Genomic DNA, 5,926 nt, shown 5'->3' on the forward strand with positions numbered 1-5,926 from the left:
CAACCATCCCATAAAGTCTACTTGCTGGTCAAATTCACCATGAGCCTGTTGTAAGCTGTTCAATTATTTCAAAAAAACTATCCTCTCTTATCATGTTTCCTTTAACATAAAAAATTAGATCAATCATTGTTTTGTCATTTTCAGACAAAGCCTGTATTTTAATATTGCAGTCTTCTATTACGAGAGTGGTAATATTCTTTGTTTTCCCCCCTAGCCTAAGCGTGCTCACGAAGTAAATTTAAACATAACCAAAAATGATTCTTACAACGCGAAGTAAAATTGTAATTTTGATTGTGATCGTTTGTTTGACCGGTTTCTTCCTCTATGCTGCGAACATAGCCGAGTTCGGACGAGAAAGAACACAGACCAGAACATTTACAGCAGAATCGGTAAGTCAACGACTTGAATTGATTTGCAGAATTTGATGTACAGCACATGACTTATGATCTCGGGGTTTTAAACAAGAACACTTCCAAAATTAAGTTTTGAAAACGACTTTAAAGCGGGTTGTAATTCATTTAAAGCTGTTCTCTTGAGCCTGCGAAAGCTTACCAACTCGAAGGGCCGGTTTCAGGTGGACATGACAACATGAAGTAAATAGGCTTCCATGGTTTTCAGAAACTTTATATCTACACGTCTAAACCAAGCTTAATGAGTGAATTTTTCCTTAATTTTCATGAAGAATAGTAGGTATGCTTTGCTATTTTCGACAAAACGCAGGTTTTTTTGCCAAATTTTGTTACAGTTCTCCCACGCAAGTCGAAGATCTGTTCCGTGATGTTTTCGTCGTAGTGACCCGATATCTGAATTCATGTCTACTGAGCGCATTGTGGCTGAATTCCATTATAGAAAATTCTTTATAAAACTTACACGAGCTTTAAAAGTGAAAAAAGAATTGTAAAGTGACTTTATTTAATGTTTTTGGTATGAAAGAACCGTTATTGAAACCGTTGATGTATTTCGTGATTTGAGGTGGTAATATGAATATTTAGAACAACTGAATAAATGCATAGTGGATCTACTGAATGGCATGGATAGTACAGAGATTTATCCGAGTACCGCTATGGGCGAACTAAGAACTAAGAACTAACTAAGAACTAAGAACTTCATTTATGAAATCATAGCTTAACTAAGGAAAAAAATCTCAAGTGAGAAATGAGTTTGGAAAAAAGCCGAAGAGAGAACAGCCTCGTATTAATAATTTCGTGATATTTACGTCTTTGGTCTTGATTAATCAATACTTTCGTTTGCACAGCGCCTAAAGTGGTCAACCGAAATGTTTCGCCTACAGAGTCGAAAGCTTCATTGGAACGACTATACAAAGACAAGTATGTTATGCTTAAAAAAATTATGAACTAATGATTTTTCGAGTTATTTGTGATCATATTTGCTAAATTTTAACTTAAAAACCAGCACAGTATTTTAGCCTAACTAGAGAGCAAAGGACACGAATTAAGAATTTGTTTAATTTGTGGACAGAAGACGGAACAGACTAGATTAAGAAAAAAAGCTGGTAAATTTCCCTAATAAATCCTTAAGCGTATGGCTGGCAACTGATTAAAAATTACCTCCTAATTTCCCAACGGAAGGTCCTTTGAGTTACATATCCGAAATCCAAGCTAATTTTCGGCGCTTACTGAATTTTCTCATTCCCAAGATCTGCATTGCATTTCCACACTGTCTCCGATCCATTTGTTATGATTTCATTTTCCTAGAATGTGGTGTTTAGTCACAGATTGTCCCTCAATCAAGTCTTTGGCCTTAACAGAAAAATCAAAATTACCGACTTTTTGATCAAAATATTGCAGTGCACGAAACGAATTTGAGAACCTTGTGTTAGAATACACTTTTTCGTGTCAGAGGAGTATGGAGGTATTGGAAAAACACGTAAATTGAACTAGTTTTATAAAATATTTGGAATTTGTCATCATTTTATCAAGCATTATTAATTAATTATTATCTACACTGTAGAACAAGGGAAAAACAAAGCAACAGACCAGTGGATACCAAAACACCTCCTACCATAATTGTTGCCACAGTCATAAGTTTTTAAAATTCCTTGACTTTCCCAGACGAACGTAAATTTCTCTGACCAATTGAATTAACAATTTCACCAGCAAATCCTGATAATGACCTCAAACCTCCCGTCAAAGCCATCCTTTCCACCCATAAATTAAAACTTTCAGCAAGTCACAGACAGCGTGCAGGAATTGATAATTCCCAAAGGTGACATGGATTTTCCGAAAAACCCAACATCAGTTTATTTCACCAATCCAATATCTTTCATGTCCGTGAAATATACGGAAGGAAAAAAAATGGATGATGTCTTTCACAAATCAACTTTAATTTGCTTTACAAAGGGAAAGGATATGTTGGTTAGGAATCTGACAACTGTTAAAAAAATGTGCATAATCAACATCAAAAGGAAAGTGTCACCATCTTTCATCATCAAGAGTGTAAATTCCCAGACTTGTTCCGGGCACTGAATTTTCCTGACCTGTGACAACTATGCCTAAAATTATTGTGCTGGAAACATTATTTGTGCTATAAACACAACGAAGGACAGGTGGCATCTTTCAATCTCCTAGTTCGGCAATCTAAAATCTTCGCCTTCGAAATGTTCAGAACACACGTTGGCACTAGATGTTACCCTTAAGTATTTATTTTGACATTTTTTCATTCTAAAATTCCATGTGTGTTTCAAAAAAAACTGAAAAACAACCATCACATTTAAATCAAGACGAGACGCAGATTAATTAAAACACAAATTCTTGCGACTTGTAGTTGAAGAAATAAAGCATGGATACTTAGCTTCTGAAGCTTAGGATCCTTAAGAAAATACAAATCCGAATTTGTGGCAGTTACAGGCGCGGCGATAGTCGACCGTGCCTTACGCTTCTTAGTTGAATGCCTTATGGCCGCGACTGTTGTCTACCCATTTCGGACCACGTGTCCAATCTATGACGTATGAAGCCAAAAAGGTCTATTTCCTTTGCAGCAAACTGAATAATTAAAGGCCGGTTGGGTCTGACTTAATTTCTTAAAATTTAAAATAAACTACAATACCCTGTCTATCGTAGGTGAGGTCATCAGTCGAAAGGTTGTTCCAACTCAAGCTACAGCCACAGAAAAACCCACAAATAATTCATCTCCAAAGGTTTTCATTTATCTCACTCAAACGGAGCAATGTCTTCCTTCAAACTTGGCCTCTTCTTCCGAGATCGGCGACCCCGAGACATGTCACTGTGATGTCATAGTGCTAAGCTTTCGTACTAAATGTCAGGTGCAAAAATCGCCTCACATCACTTATCTGTTCGATCCTAATACTGGATGGGGAACAGGACGAAATGTGCTGTACTTTGCTGCAATGAAGAGATCCCCAAAATACCATTATTACATTTTTATGGATGAGGATGTGGTACTTAGTTTCAATTCATTTGCTTCGCATGAAATGACAAGGCTTCCACCGTACAGAGTCGTGGAACAATGGCTCCTAGATTACGAGCCTGTGGTTGGCGTTTTGGATTATGGAGTGCATCATGGAGCAAGCTGGACAAATGATAGACGACGGAATATATGTAACATGACGGACAGTCCCCTTGTGATACCAACAATATGGTTCGATGGCGTTTTTAATGCATTTCATTTCAAAGCTATCGAGCATCTTTTCCCTTACCGCGTGCAATACGAAAAAATAAGTTGGTGGTCGCTGCATAGATACATCTGGTCTGCTGTGGAACTGATATTTCGAGGCCAGGCATTGATGTTTGTGGCTGTTACAGCGGGTAATCCCACACACCGCTCATACCCAAAGTCTTTAGTGGACATAAGCACATATTGGAGAGACTATATAGACACAATCCGAGAGGAAGCTCCTTTAGTTTACAGAGATCAACCCTTATTTGAAGATTTTAGGCAGAATCTGGAGAATTACGTTATTACCTCTAGCACATATTGCATGACTGTGATTCGTCATCAACCTATTAAACCATACTCACATTTTGATAGTCAGACAGAGTTCCAGTAAAGTTTCCTATATGAGGAGGCTAGGAATAGGTAAACTCGAGTAAAATGTAGCCTAATATATGCAAGTAAGCAGCTAATCCCGCACAAATTCCAAGACACTCTGTTTATAAACTAGGTGAACTGTAACAGACTCTCCAAGTATGTCTCCTGGTTTTTAAAACACAGTTTCCATTCAAAAGACGTGGGAGACACTTGAATACCACGCTATTTGGTCTTAGACATATTGGTTCTACTGCAGGTGAACACGGCATGGGTGAACACAGTAGGGATTTGCTGCATGCACGATGGTAAGTATTATGTTGCGTGCACAGGTAATCTCTCCTTATCAAAGTGAGTCAGAGGCAGATAACCTCGGAGCATTGGTAGAGGTGTGGTTTATAAAAGTGTGAGTCCAATTGACATCCTAAAATGGATTGGTTTACCTCAGTTACATCTTCCTTGAATGCAAAATGAGAGGAACATCGCGCTATTGTTTACAATGCGCCGTGCGACCGCAGATTTTCGGCGTCAAACTCAACCGAATGTGGGTTGTCATTAGATAAAATTTGCTAAGAGAGTTATGATTAGGAAAGGGTAGTAACAAAATATTTATAAGTTTAAAGCTTTCTTTCCCATATCAAATAAGGCGTTGAACCACTTTTCAAACAAGCGCTCTTATTGGCACCGTCGTCGTTTTTTTTTTTTTTGTTTTTGTTTCTTAGAGATTATAGCTTGTTTACACTTGTGGACAATTTTTTTTCAACCTGAGTTTCAGTTCTGAACTGACAAAGCGAACTCATCAGCTTTGGATGATATCGTATAGTACATCCTTTTTGGATTTTGGCGTAAATTGAACAATTTCTCTGATTTCATTACTGTTATCTTCAATTTCACCATCACTCAGATCATCACCAGGTTAAAAGGTCTGCCGTTGCTAACGACACTCATGCAAAACTAAATATTTTTTTTTCGTTTCGCTGAGGTAGACAAATTCTTACAGGACGTGAAAACTGAAAAAAAATTTGAAACTCCCTTTGGCACATTAAATTGATGGGCAGGTATTATCTCAGTACAGAAAAATTATACTTATGATGATGGTAAATGAATGAGTTATTTTCTGCAAAAGATGCGTTTCCGATGGCGTATCCGAATGGTATAGAGTCACGTCTAGGACCAGCCAGATGGTGTTTTGTTTACCACATCCTTAATTTCCACTCCGACATCTTACCAGTGAATAGTGCAAATCAATATTAGAATGACCTGAAAACTGAATTTATTTAAGTCATGGGTAATATTTCAAGTTATGTTTGTCCTTCCCTTTTATGGGCTCATAGTCATACAACTATACTCTAAGCAGAGAAAATTAAACTTGTGATGAGGGTGAATAAATGGTATGTTTTTCCTTCCTGCAAAATATATGTTTCCAATTACGTATCATTAAACAATGATACAAATTTCTGATATTATTTCTTTTCTCCTGTAATACGTCAGAGCATTATTTCCTTCCTTCTCACGTCACAAGAGGACACCAGTTGAAGGGGATATTGGAATTTGCGGCGTTGCGGTTTTTACCTTTTTTCCGGTGAAAAAGTTTCATATTGTAGTGTTGTGAGGACAACAAATCCTAACGTATACGTTGGTATCGATTTATTGATTAAGAAACATGAGATTTGTGCCGGAGCAGTCGAGGCCCTATTGCATTCGACCTAGATGATCAACAAGGCCGGTGATTCGACTCTATCCTCAACACATTCAGTTGTGCGGGCGTATAAAAAACATGTTATGGTATTGGTGAATTGTCAACTTTTCGTGAGGTGATGAGGCTTACTCTGTTGCGGTATTCAAAGACCCAGATGTTCTCATCTGTAAGGGCCAAAAGAAAAACTGGTTTGAGTATTCGAGCGTTGTAAGCCAGGCTTTA

General features: G+C 37.6%; 1 pseudogene; it reads left to right on the plus strand.

Moving 5' to 3' along the window:
- Positions 1-233: 233 nt before the first annotated feature.
- On the plus strand, positions 234-5,378 carry LOC131787273 (uncharacterized; annotated as a pseudogene).
- The last annotated feature ends 548 nt before the right edge of the window (positions 5,379-5,926 follow it).

The sequence above is a fragment of the Pocillopora verrucosa genome, chromosome 6 (assembly GCF_036669915.1).
Source record: "Pocillopora verrucosa isolate sample1 chromosome 6, ASM3666991v2, whole genome shotgun sequence".
NCBI lineage: Eukaryota > Metazoa > Cnidaria > Anthozoa > Scleractinia > Pocilloporidae > Pocillopora > Pocillopora verrucosa.